The 13,983-nt window shown below is 41.1% G+C and overlaps 1 protein-coding gene across 4 annotated transcripts in view; it reads left to right on the forward strand.

Annotated features, from left to right (window-relative positions):
- PLAG1 (PLAG1 zinc finger) overlaps nucleotides 1–13,983 on the forward strand; it is a 49,512-nt gene that overhangs the window by 19,472 nt on the left and 16,057 nt on the right. For 2 of the 4 annotated variants that reach the window (XM_072804589.1, XM_072804587.1), the window contains exon 2: nucleotides 12,207–12,311. The exons of the other annotated variants lie outside the window; for them this stretch is intronic. The gene's annotated coding sequence lies outside the window, so the exon portion shown is untranslated. The remainder of the gene's footprint in view (nucleotides 1–12,206; nucleotides 12,312–13,983) is intronic. 4 annotated transcript variants of the gene reach the window in all.

Below are 13,983 nucleotides of genomic sequence, written 5' to 3' on the forward strand. Positions count from 1 at the left end.
GAGTAATGTGTTCTGATGCCCACACTGGGTTTTCCCAGAGGAAGATGTTATCACTTGACCACTGAGGGCACCCGAAACTCCAGTCTATACCCTTCAGGTCACACAGCTCCAGAAAGGTCACACCTTACTCCTTTTACCCCAATTAAAATACTAAAAGTTATTGTACGTGCACACAGATGGGGGTTTTTCCTTAGTATAACATACTAAGGGCATTTCATTTTTTCTGACCTACTGGTTACCTTTCTTTTTGTTCCTCCTTAAAATTTATTTAAGAAGTGGAATCTTTTTGGTTTGGTTTAGTTTGGTTCTGTAGAGTTTCCCACAAGTCTGTTTCTTGCTAATTGCATCCCTGTAGGATTGTTTGACATGTTTCTGTGGCCCCTCATTTGATGGAAGATTCAGGTTCTGCTCTTACCTCCAAACATGTTAGAGTCTCCTAGAAAAAAATGTTGGAAAGGTTGAATTTGTGGAAGAAGTGAATAATGAGTTAAGTGCTGTAAGCTAGAAGAATGACATCGATATGAATATAGTAAATATAGATATGTGAAATATTTCTGGTGTAATATTTAAGTTCACATCATCAAAACTATGTTAAATACAAACAGGCTTTTTTTCCTCCTCTAAACTACCTAGGTAATACCCAATAGAATATTACTCAGCCATCAAAAAATGAAATTTTACCATTTACAATGACATGGATGGAACTAGAGGATATTATGCTAAGCGAAATAAGTCAGTCAATCATCATATGATTTCACTTATGTGAAATTTAAGAAACAAGAGATCACAGGGAAAGGGAGGGAAAAATAAAATAAGACACAGAGAGGGAGACAAACCATAAGAGACTCTTAACTCTAGGAAACAAACTGAGCATTGGTGGAGCGCAGGGTGGTGTGACCGGTGGGGTAACTGGGTGATGGGCATTAAGGAAGGCACTTGGTGTAATGAGCACTGGGTGTTATATGCAACTGATGAATCACTGAATTGTACTTCTGAAACTAATAATACACTATATGTTAATTGGATTTAAATTAAATTAACGACTTAGGCAATACCTTTGTAAACTAAATTGAAATCTCCTTTGTTTTGTATCCTACTTTTTGAAAGCCTAACACTGTGTAAATGTTATTTGCCATGTACTTTTATGGTACTTCTTCATATTCCTCAAAAGCTAGACTACTGGTGAATGAGCACCACGATTTATTTATTTAGCCTTATCCCTTTACTGGCCTTGTAGCTTATTTCTGGTCATTACATAAGCAGTGATGAATGGCCTTGTACATAAAGCTTTAGTGCATCTCGGGTTTTTTGTTCCAGATAAATTCTTATGTGTGAAATGGGTGGTGAAAATGATAAATGCTTTCTCTAGCTTGGCAATTGCATGGCCAGTTTGACCCCCAGGAGGACTTGAGTCACAGTAGCAGGTGGGAGTGCCCATTTCCTTAACCCTCCCCCAAGTGGGCCATGACCACTTAAAGAAACCATGCTACTGGCTATGCTTTATTTCTCTTGTACATATTTCCCTTTCGTATGTTTCCCATCCTAAGCTGTCACCTCCTACTGCCATCATTACATTTGCCTTTGACGCCTGAGGCTACTCATACTCATCTTCCCTGTGTGAAAACTCTCAGCATCATTTTGCCTGAGAGATTGGCACTGGTGAGGGAGGAAACATGGCTCTGCTCCCATCATAAAAATGCATGAAATGTATGCACTTGTAACATCTGCTTTGGCTGTTCAGACCCTTGTTCCTCCTTTCTGTTTTTTCTCCTTGTTTCAGACATTACAAGACAAATGAAACATCACTGTGTAATCATACTACAAGTTCATGCTGTGGTGAGGAAGAAAAAACTCACCTGCCAAATTCTGAAATAATTGGAATTTTCAAAGCAAATAAACTAAAGAAGTAATTATTCACATTACCTAGTTCTTTAAAAAAAAAAAAAGATTCAAAAAAATAAAAAAAAGTAAAAAGATTCAAATCGGCACCCTTTTTGGTACCTCTAGGTAGCAACTTGAGGGGCAGATGTTGGTTGAGAAAACTAAATATTTGGAAGGTTCAAATGTCATAAGATTCTCTGACAATATCACATAAACTAAAACCACCTCGTGCTTACATTACACTTTCCAGAGTGTCGTCGTCACCTCAGTCTGCTCACCTCTGTGCCTCTGAACCCCAGTGGGCCTTGCTAACCACAACTTGTGTCCTTCCATTCCACTTAACTGCCCTGCTCTGCTGGAGGTGGTCTCCTCGCACTCTTGATGCCCTCAGCCTCTCCTTTTCTCCTAATGGGTTTTGTGTGCTTTCTGCCACCCCGTCATGCTCTTGCTAGTGCTCGAGAATATTCCACTGCATCAACTGCCCTCTCCCACCTTAGTATTCCCAACCCTGGAAGAATCCTCTCCCCTTGTTTTTCCTTTTCTTGGGCTTTCAGGTGACTGGGACAGTCCCATCACCAGGTGCTTTAGAAGCAGCATACATAAAGTGGTCATGAAAGGACAGCTAGAGTCCAAGGCCCGGTGTGATTTGGTCCTGGGTTATGCCCCCACAGCACCAACTTGAAGTTCCTCAGGCTCATCAGTCTGGGTTTCGTTTGCCTGCCCTCGTTCACGCCATTTCCTCTGCTGGAATGTTCCTACCTCCTTTTGCCCACTTGGCCAATGCCTGTTCATCCTTGAAAATTATGCTCAGATGTTCCCTCCCCTCTGAGGCAATGTTCATTTCTGTCTTCTCTGCCCTCCGCCTGTGTGTTGTCTGGTCTTTGGTCAGCATCTGCACATGGCCCATCTTCCTGAACCTACTTTTGTGCTCTGGGTTGCATCCTCACTAATCCATTTTCCTTTCTCAACCTGATCCTGTCAGCACGTAAACATGCCAAACCTCTGCCATCTTAAAAACACAGGTACAGAAAGCTCTGTCTTTTCTCTACCTTCCCCTTCAGCTGATTCCATTTCTCCAAAGAGCTTAGAGCCTCAGATTTCTCACATGGCACTCTTTCCTCAACCTTGGCGTCCCATGCTGGTTCCTCCATCCCCTGACACAGTTCTTTCCAGGATTACCAAAAGCCTACATGTCTCCAAATCAAAAGGGAGTAGAATTTAGTTCCTATCGTGACCACCGTCTCCATGAACTAACTTCTTTCTTTTGCTATTATGACAGCACAGCTACCTGGTCCCCTCCACCCCCGCCCCATTCAGTGGCGGTCCTTCTAGCCTTACATTGGCCAGTCTGATCTGTCCATTCTGCAAGTAGTAGAGTTCCTCCTTTTGCCCCTCTCCGCACTCTTTCCCCTAAACACCTGTGTGTCATGAGCCGTCTGGCTCCTGTGTCTCTGTCACAGGCCATAGTCTGCTCTCATCCTTCCCCTGCTTTTTCCCCCACTCTTCAGAACCTCTGCTGGTTCTCCCTCATCTGTTAAAGATGCTGCCATTCAAGGTCTTCATATTATTGGTGTTCCTCAACTTTAGTAAAACTCTTGAGTGCCAACGGCTGTGGCATATGCTTTGCATGTGATTATCAGATACCATCTATCCCTTGTGCAACCTGTAAGGCTTAATTGTCTCACTTTTTGGCCGAGAAAACCCAAGCTGCAGAAAGGTAAATCATTTTTTAACCACAGCGTCACAACTGGTCTGCTTGGTCCCCATAACCGCCAGGCAATATTGCTTCCACAGACAGGCACAAGTGAGTCTGAACTTGCCCACCGAAGTGCCTTTTTCCTCAGTGAGCACTTCCTTTAGCCTCCTGGTCCCTCTCAGCCTGCCGTTTCTACAACCTCATTTCCCACTCCCTTCTTGAAAGCCACTGTCGGCTGCAGTCAAGGAAGAAATAACTGCACCTGCCATAGTGTCCACAGGCTCTGCAAGCCCTGCCTTTGTCCCTGCTCCTCCACAGGGGCTGCACCCTACCTCCCAGCTGCCCCCCAAAGGTCCATGTCTTATCTCTCTCCACTTGCCATTCGCGTGGCTCTTCCTTCCCTAACTTTGATCTCCAAAGCTTGAATGAATCATTTATCTCTAGGTATTCCCCTTATTCTTAAGCTACGCTTATTTGAGGACATTTTCTACCTTCTATTTTGTGTTGCTATTAATTACAAATATTCTTTTGAGATAGCGCCCCTTCTAGATTACACGCATCTTGGTGGTAGGACTGGTGACTGATTCATCTTTTTATTTTCCATGATAGTTGAATGAAATAATGGAGATCTATTTTTCCAAAACTTTATTCTTACAGCCCATCCCAAGAGCCTCTGTGCAGATAGGGAGACTGTAATGGTGTATGGAGGAAGACGAACTTGCTAGACATGACCACAAGATGGCACAGTGACTGCAGTGTCCTGGTATCTGTTGAGGGTGGGCCAAGAGAGGAAAGAGAACGAGGTGTTTGATTGCTGGATCCTCAAGGGAAATCCAAGAGGATTTTCAAATTTAAAGTATTCAGTCAATTCCTAATCATTCACAAAGGTAATCAAGTAGGTTGGGCAACTGTTTTGTTCCCCAGATCTGTGTGGCAAGAGGATAGAAACCTTCCTGCCCTCCCTCTTTTCTCTTCCTCCTCCTATTCATTCAACACCTATTTGAGTACCTCCTTGTGCATCCACTGTTGTTGATATTAGGGATACAGAAAGGGACAGTAAAAAGCAAGATCTCTGCTGTGGTAGAGCTTATTCTCTATCCTCCGCTGAAACTCAGTGGACAATATTCAAGACAGGCCCAAGAGTTTCTTTGCTTTTTTTTTTTTCCCTTGGAGTCACTTTGCCCCCTTTTGCCCGACACAATTATCTGTAGCTTTATATTACCAAATGAGTTTTAGTTTAAAATGCAAAAGGAAAAATAAATAAATAAAATGCAAAAGGACCACCAATCAGTGTATTGTTGAGATCAATTTTGTGTTAACCATAATCTTCTCCCTTTCTTTCCGGGTATCCCACTTGATTGTGTTTTCTTTGCATCTCAAGATACTGAGGCTCAGAAAGGTCAAAACATGTATATTGCATAGGTTAGGTACATGGAAAAATACATACTCAGGTCTCTGTATCATTCATTACCTCATGACCAAGATCAATGCCAGTAGCATTCTTCAAAACAAAAAAACAAAAGCAAGTCCAGTATTGTGGCAGGTACCTGTAGATATATTTGACATAAACTGTGTTGTGGCCAAAGGTAACTGTTTGCCAAGGTGGACCTAGTATAAATTTATTTAGTTCAAATTGTGTCTAGTGTTGAGAAACATTTCTTCTGCAAGAGGAAAGCAAGAATGCAAAAGTCATACACGTATAATCATTTGGAGATCTCAAAAATTACACACTGCTTACCTTAAAACTGTGAGAAATCCTAACTTCTAGAGCAACCTTCTTTGTGGTGTGTCGTAGTCAAACACTGATTTTTTCCCCCCCAGTATTGGATCCCTGTCTTCTCACTGTGCCTTTCCTCTCTACTTAATCTCTCTACCAGCCTGGCTCTGCAAGACAGGATTCATTTTCACACTCCTGTTGCCAACCCTTGCTTCAATTTCAGGAGGATGAGGTTAGGGGATTAATCTGAAATGCTGTGTGAAAGAGACATTCCATTGTTGTTATTAGTGTAGAATTTTGGTTTACTTTTCATGTACTTCAACAGAATACATTTTTTCCCTAATATATAGCTTTTTTCTCTGATTTTTAGTAATTAAATATTTTTGGAGGTGCAATATAATCTTTTCCCACAGTTAAGCCACAGGCAAGGGGCAGTCCATCCCTGGATCGTCATGATCACATATTACCAAATTACCATTCAGCTCAACATGCAGAATTACTGTTGGGTCCACATGGATCAGTTTTGTTTTAGCTGATTTGGGGTTATATGTGACTATAACCACCTATGTTGCAGAGATGAGAAGATCAAAATAAACTACTTACCAAACATCATTCTTAATAGTCATCTTGCTGCATCACACGTGTGGAGTCTCCTTTACATGGAGTATGGCCATTGTCCTTCAAAGATTCTGTTGGCTATGATTCTATAGGAGGTTGTGCCAGGGAGGAAACAAACAAACCCAAATCCCTTATTTTTAAGTGCACATCAAGCCATTTTGGGGTAGCACTTATTTCTGAGTAACACACTGAGTATAGTAGCTTTGCATTTTGAACCCTCAGAACTATGGCAGGGACTGGACATGCATGATCCCCTTCAATTTTTCACCACAAGGTGAATGTTTATTCCCATCTTGCAGAGGAAAATGCTGACCAGAGATTAAGTTGTCCAGAGTTACACTTATGGTAAGGCTCAGGCGGGATTCAGACACTGTTGTGATTCCCAACAAGCCCATTGTCTCCATGCACTGTTCCCTGTAGCACCCTAGACTCTGTGATTCCGTGTAAGGTTTGTGGGGCGATGCCCTCTCTGAGTTGCAAAAGAGCTCCATAAAGACAGTTGCCAGAACCGTACTCGAGCAACAGTAGTGTACTACTCTATGGGCAGGCAACCTTTCTGTAATATGTGTCCCTATCAGAGTGGGGTGAGGGGAGCAAGCGGGGGTGTGTCCTGCAGTGGAGAAGGGGCTGCACCAGATCCTGGTGGAGGCTTCAAGAAAGAAGACCCTGAGGCCTCACAGTGACAAATTTAAACCCCCTTTTGTTAATTACCCGTCAGTAAACACCCCAAAGGCCTAAGTGAATTTATAATTAAGGAAGGTCAGCTTTCTTTGAAAAAAATGTTATCCTGAATAAAAACTGAAAAGGAAAATCCCCACTTAATTCTGTTTCAGAAAGCAACAAAAGCACACCAAGATTGGTTGTTTTCTGAATTATTTAGAAATGTGGCTGGGGACAGGAGTGGCGGGAGCAAGTTGTACAGGTACCAACATTTAGGATACTTCGCAAATTAACGGTATCATTTAAAAATTTTCAGCCCTTGGGGGATCCCTGGGTGGCTCAGCGGTTTAGTGCCTGCCTTTGGCCCAGGGCGCGATCCTGGAGTCCCGGGATCCTGGCATGGAGCCTGCTTCTCCCTCCTCCTGTGTCTCTGCCTCTCTCTCTCTCTCTCTCTCTCTCTAGGTCTATCATAAATAAATAAATCTTAAAAGTTTTCAGCCCTTGGTAACGTGACTCCTGTGAAGCTCCTCCACCAGTCTCTTTGCTCAGTCTTTCACTCTGGCTCCAAAAATAACAAATTGCCTCAGGTTACCTAGACCCCCTCTACAGTTTCTGACTCCCTCTACCTGAATACCTGCCCAAGCTTGGCTAGTACTTATTCTTTTGTTATCTTGGCTGGAGTGTTACTTCATTTATTCTTTTTTTTTTTTTTTTTTTTTTTTTTTTTTAATCAAAGGCAGGCCTACCAATTAGCTCAGCACTCCTTTCTTTTTAAGGCTACCGCTAATTAACATATTTAAAAGGTCTATACAGAGGCTGCATTGAATTGCTTCAGTGGGTACTTCCTTTGGTATTTGATAAATGGAACTTATCCCAGAACTATTTATTATTTGTAAGTCTCCGTTCCAGCTAGCATGTATTCCTGGAGGCTTTAAATCATGCAGCACGATGTGCAAGTCTGTAAAGCAACAGGTGAACTGCACTGGCTTCCTCCACGGGTGACAGCTGAGAATGTGACTCTCAAAACTGCCTAGACAGAGCCTTTCTAGCAAGGACTGAATGTGACTCTTACATTGAAGCCAGTATTCCTCTTTTCCTTTTTTGCCCCTGTGAATTGGAAGGAAAGATTGTAGTCATTTTGAGTCATTGCCCTCATAAAGGATGTTAGTGTATCAGTTCACAGAAAGTGGTTTGGGTTTTGTTTCATCCTTTTTTTTTTTTTTTTTTTTTTTTTTTTTGGCACACTTCGGTAAATTCCTATGAGTATCTGTTTGTCATCCTCATTAGTTTTGTTTTTTCTCAATGTGAAAACTTGGGCTTTTCTTCTCTAGCTTTACTGAGATACAACTGATGCTAAATGAACTGCACACATTTAACGTATATAATGTGCCAAGTTGTGACCTGTATCCACATCCTTAAAACCTTCACCACAACCGACATAGTGAACATAACCATCATTCCCAGAAGTTTACTCATGTCCTTTGGTGAGTTGTCCTTCCCAGCCCACCCTCCCTCCAGTCCCCAGATAACCGCTGAGCTGCTTCCTGTCATTATAGATTAGTTTGCATTTCCTAGAATTCTATATAAACAGAATCATTTTATATGTACTCTTTTTCTGTCTGACTTCTTTTCATTCAGCGTCATGATTCTAAGGTTCCTCCATGTTACTGTGTGTATGCGCATTCCTTTTGACTGCTGATTTGTAATCCATCCTATGACTCTACTACAGCTTGTTTATCCATTCACATCCTAATGGGCATTTGGGTTGTATCTGGTTTTTTTACTATTACAAATAAAGCTGACATGAATATTCATGTACAAGTCTTTGTATAGATTCGTGTGTTCATATCTCTTCAGTAAACACAAAGGTGTGAAATGGCTGTGTCATACAATAGGCACATGTTTAACATTTTAAGAAACTGACAGACTTTTAAAAAGTGACGTTAGTATTTTTACCTTCTTGCCAGTGGTAAGAGTTCCATTTGCTTTACATCCTCACCAGTACTGATACAGTACTTCATTGTAGTCATTCTAGGAGGTAGATGGCGATATCTCACTGCATTTCTGTAATGACCTATGATGTTGAGCATCTTTTAGTGTGCCTATTTGCCATCCATGTACTTTCATTGGTAAAGTGTCTATTCACATATTTTTCCCATTTTTCAATTGGGTTGTTTTCTTATTGTTGAGTTTTGGAAGTTCTTAATATTTTCTGGGTACAAGCTCTTTATCAAATCTGTGCTTTGCAGAGATTTTCTTCCAGGGGCTTGTCTTTTCATTCTTTAAACATGGTCCTTTGAAGAGCATTTTCAAATTTTGATGATATCCAGTTTATAATTTATGGGTTTTGCTTTCAGTGTTGTAGACAGGCAGTTTTTGAGTAACTGAATGTCACAAGATTTTTGTCTATTTGCTTCCAGAATTTTTATAGTTTTAGATTTTACATTTGTGTCTATGATCCATTTGGAGTTATGTATATATATTGTGTGGTATGGATTCAAGTTATTTTTGTTGTTGATAGACAGAAAACTTTTACAGCACCATTATTTGAAAAGCCATTTTTTTTGGTAAACTATTTTTTTAATATAAAAGTTGGACATTTGTAAAATACAGAGGAATAAAAAGCCTACATCTTGCTAGTCTTTAAAAATAACTTACCTAGATAAGGGTATTGTAGAAGGAGTAGTTCTAAGTGTGTACTTCACAAAATTGTACTCAGTATATCCTCTCTTGCTTTTTAAAATTTTAGCATTATATCAGTGTTTTCCTGTGTGAATTAATATTCTTTAAATGCATGGTTTTTATGGCTACATAGTAATTCTGTCATATAGATGTATACTTTACCCCTTTTATTAGACATTATCAATTTTTATTCTTAAAATATACTTTGAACCTGCTTTTACTTAAAATCTTTGTTTCTCACTCTTTTTTTTTTTTTTTTTTTTTTTTTTTGGCTTACATTTAGAAATTTATCCGGTCAACATATATGACCATTTAAATGGCTTTGATTACATGTTTCCACAGAGTAGTCCAGAAAGTTTTAATGGTTTATACACCCACCAACAATGACTAACAAACTTAATTCTTATGGAAAATTCTGTTTGTTTTTTAAAAAGCATCAGGGATGCTCCTGGACACCCTCTCATGTTCTCCATGGTGTCTTTTTAACCTTTGCTCTGGCCCCAGCCGAGTGTCCCACTCCCCTTCATTCTCCTCACATGACCCTTCTACGTGGCCCTGGCAAAGTTAAGCAAACTTCTTGCATCTCTTGCCTCTTTTACCAAGACATTTACGAAGTTGAATATACATTTCTTCCAAGTCCATAAAGAAGCCCCTCTTTCATCTAAGATGAAAACTTCTCCCCTTACTTAGGCTCCCATTTTGCCTTGTCTCCCAGAATGCTCCATTTTTCTTCGCTGCCTCTTTACCCTCACTCAGCACAGAAGCTGTCCCAGGTCTTCCCCACCTGGCATCCTGAGATCCCCCTTAGCTGCCAGCCTGTCTTTTTCTTCTCTTCCAGTACACAGCTCTTTGGAAGAAAGCACCCTTTTGTTGGAAGTCACTTCCTTCCTGCTCAATTGGCAATTCACATGGGGGTATTTCTCCCACCTCCTCCTTCCCCATTCTTGCCCTCCCACCCCACCTCGCCCCACCATCTTTCTTATTGAAGTGTACTGTCTTCATGCCTAAGTGGTGAGCTCTAGGCAAGAATTGCAGGGTGGTTCTAAAACTCATAGAAGCTTTGTCTTTTTGTGGGGCTTGCCATCTTTTTCTTCCTTCTCTTTGAAGCTCTATTCCTGCCCATCCCCTCTTTATTTATTTTTTTTTAATTTTTATTTATTTATGATAGTCACAGAGAGAGAGAGAGAGGCAGAGAGACACAGGCAGAGGGAGAAGCAGGCTCCATGCACCGGGAGCCCGATGTGGGATTCGATCCCGAGTCTCCAGGATCACGCCCCGGGCCAAAGGCAGGCGCCAAACCGCTGCGCCACCCAGGGATCCCCCATCCCCTCTTTAAATTAGAATGGCAGTCACTAGGCACCAACATGAGTTAACCAGTAATTTGGTTTGAGTCTCTCTGTTTAAAAGTGAGCCACACAGCCCTGTCTCCCTTCTTCGTATCTCCCTTGTCACTCTGGTCAGACACTTAAGGACCATCCACTTTCCTCTAGGAAATGCCCATTTTTGCTAGTTTTCAGCTCTCTGCTGTATGCTCATTTTTGCTAGTTTTCAGCTCTCTGCTGTATGCTACTCCAGCACCCAACTTCTGTATCTCATTTGCACAAGCATGCCCTAACCTTCTTCCCTCCCCCATACCCCTCCCACCGCCCTGAGTGCTTGTTCTCAGGGCATCGTAATCGGCCCACTTCTTGTCATTAGTACATGAGGGTACAAGTCCCGGCCACTTGGGATTCAGTGAACTTTTCTCATTTGAATCTTTACAATGTCTATACACTACACCGCACTCCAGCCAAAGCATCATCTTAGAATCTGTAATAATCTGTGGTGCTCATCTGTGAGTTCTTCTGGCTAACTGGTGTGCCCCCACCACACCCCTATGCCCCCCCTTTCTTTATTGTACATTCTTCAAGATAAAAATCACCAAAACTCCATTGTATTCTTTTCCTTTTCTGACCTTCTCAGGTACTTGTTTGTACCATATAATAGTGTTCTTTACTGTTGATTTGTCCCCCTAGTACTGCCTTACAAGGGCAACTTTTATTTTAGTTAGCAGTCACTTGGACATAAGGTATCTATCTGTCTTGTGGCCACAACTATCTTGTAGGCTCCTAGAGAACAGATACCTTGTATGTTTGCATCCTCAGGAACTTCAGATTGATGCCATATGTAATAAGTGTTGGTAAGATGCATCACATTGGTGTCAGCTACTTATCTTAATAGAGCAGTAGCCATATATCATTGAACATTGATTCTCTGGTCTGGGAAAATGAAGCAGATGACTTCTGCATAGAGCTCCCGGCATCCCTTTTGTCTCTCGATTAATGCCTGTAGTGGTAGGTCTTCCTTACCTGTACCAACAGAATGAAGCTGTGAGTAATCCCAAACCTTGAGTACTTTGGAATACATGTTGGTGTTTCTTTGTGTGTTGTTGAAGATGGACGTGCCACCTGTGAATTCTCTTTGAAACAAGTAATAGCTTCATCATAAAGACACACCCTTGCCTGTGAACACATGGCCAAAGGGAAACACTCATCAGGAAGGGTTTCTCCATCCGCTATTGTTTAGAACAAGATATACACCTCAAAAGGTTTTTCTGAAAATTATTATAGAGAAAATAGTCCGTGTGTTTCAAATATAAATGAAGGATATAAGCAGCAATTTTGAGGAGTGACAGTAAACTGGGAGTAGTATTTGAATAAAAATATGAACAATCTAAATAACTGGTGATTCAGGAGGGAAATATATAAACCTAGGGATATTGATTAATTTACTTTTCACTTCTCAGTGTACTGTAAATGTTGTATTGTTTCACATTTGTTTCTAATGGGAATTGAGATAGGTTTTCCAATAAAGTAAAAAATATGATGAATAAAAACCAATTTGACTCCTGTGCCATTAACCAGATTGGGTCACACTTTTGGAATTTCAAACTAATTCTTCTTTTCTTTTTAGGTTGCCCCTTGGTGCTGCATTGGCCGTTATTTGGCACCCAGAATGCTTCATTCTGTGATGGTCTATTAATAAGGGTGCCTTGTAGAGTTTGGAGCAGGGCCTCAGGTAGGTGGCTTTTATCATTATATGGCATGGCTTTCAAAGTGATCCATTATTTCAGTTTCCAAATAATTTAAGATATCATATTAAAAGCTTTGAAAAGCATGCCACATAATAAGCATGCCACTTACTATTTTAAGGTCTATCAATGTGTATTGTGTTCAGCAGGACTTTATTAAGAGTTTTAGTCTAATGGAAGAATTAGAAGACTGGCAATGAGCAGTGCACAAAATGCCTACCTACCATAAAAGCTTATTTGTTCACATTCCCCCAGATAGCCTGCAGATGAACTCTTAAGCTCTTCTTTCTCCAAATCTTGCTCAGAGTAATAGACTATCCCATGTTACCACTATGTCTTCTTTCTGTCTGCTGGGAGGAATCTGTCTATGGGTAGGTGGGGAAGGCGCTCACTCTGCTTGCTGGGATGGGGCAGATACTAGAATAAGGAGCTCCGTGGGACAAGTACAGTTTGCTAGCCTTGTTGGAAAGGGGACACAGGGACACACCCTGGCATCTAGACTTCCCAGCCTGTAGGTGCAGCTCAGTGGCACAGAACCAAGGTGTAGCAATACTGGAAGTCCAGGCACCCATGGATGTGATACCAGGTAAGTCTGTCAGCAGGACCTCACACACAGGATTGAGGTTTAGAGGCCAGGACCCTCAGCACTAAGAAAGGAAGAATGATAAAAACAAAGATGGCAGTGCCAAGTACCAGAGGATAGTCTAAAGGTCATAAACTCCACTGAGGGCAGGCTGGGAAGGGCCCAGCCCTGGGGACAGGAGGTCATGGCCCAAGAGTCAAGCAGGATCTCACAGTATAATACACCAGCAGAGCTTTTATAATTAAACAAAAGGTACGGAAATTAATCTGGCTAAAATTCCTAATCACAGTATTCTATGAAGATTAAGCATTAAAATCTAGTTAACATAAACTTCTAGTCATTTTTATATTTGGTCAGTTTTTTAAACATATGAAGAGATGTTAATGGTTTTTTAGTGTTACAGATTCTGAATGTTTTTCCTTTTCTACCTCACTGTTGTTTTTGAACTTGTTTTTGATGAAACTATTTTAGCAGCTGGAAAAAAGACAAAAGTTTTTCACTACTTTTATGTAGCCAACGACATTTAAGTAGATTTTGTCTCTTGATTCCTCTCATATCAGTAATCCCTCAGACATTTTCTCTAATATTTTCAACATCATCCTCACATTTGAATTTCACATGAAGAACATCATCTTTCAATATTTGAATGTCACTTTGTTCCTTTTTCTTTCCTATGAAACTTCACTGGCAATTTCCAAATGATAGGTGGTAATTGATGCAGGTTGCATGTGCTTAAGGAGCTATGGAACAGAGTATTTGAAAGCAGACATGTCCTGAGAATCCAGGCTGGCTGAGTGCATCCCGAGTGTGGGTCACCCTCCAGCCTCTGAGTAGTACTTGCCCATGTGTTCCTAGCTTTTGGCACCCCCTGATGGAAACAGGAGGGACCCCCAGGTGGTTGTGATGCTTCTCTCAGATCTACTACTCTGCCAAAGCAAACTAACAGCTTTATCCTTCAGGGTTTGTCTTCTGAGCTTGCTTTATGCTGATTTGAAATGGCAGAAACGTCAAAACATGTTTACCTGCTTGTCCTGATTCCTGAAATCCCTTATCAGGACCATAGTTATGTTCAATAA

Source organism: Canis lupus, chromosome 28 (assembly GCF_048164855.1).
Source record: "Canis lupus baileyi chromosome 28, mCanLup2.hap1, whole genome shotgun sequence".
Taxonomy (NCBI): Eukaryota; Metazoa; Chordata; class Mammalia; order Carnivora; family Canidae; genus Canis; species Canis lupus.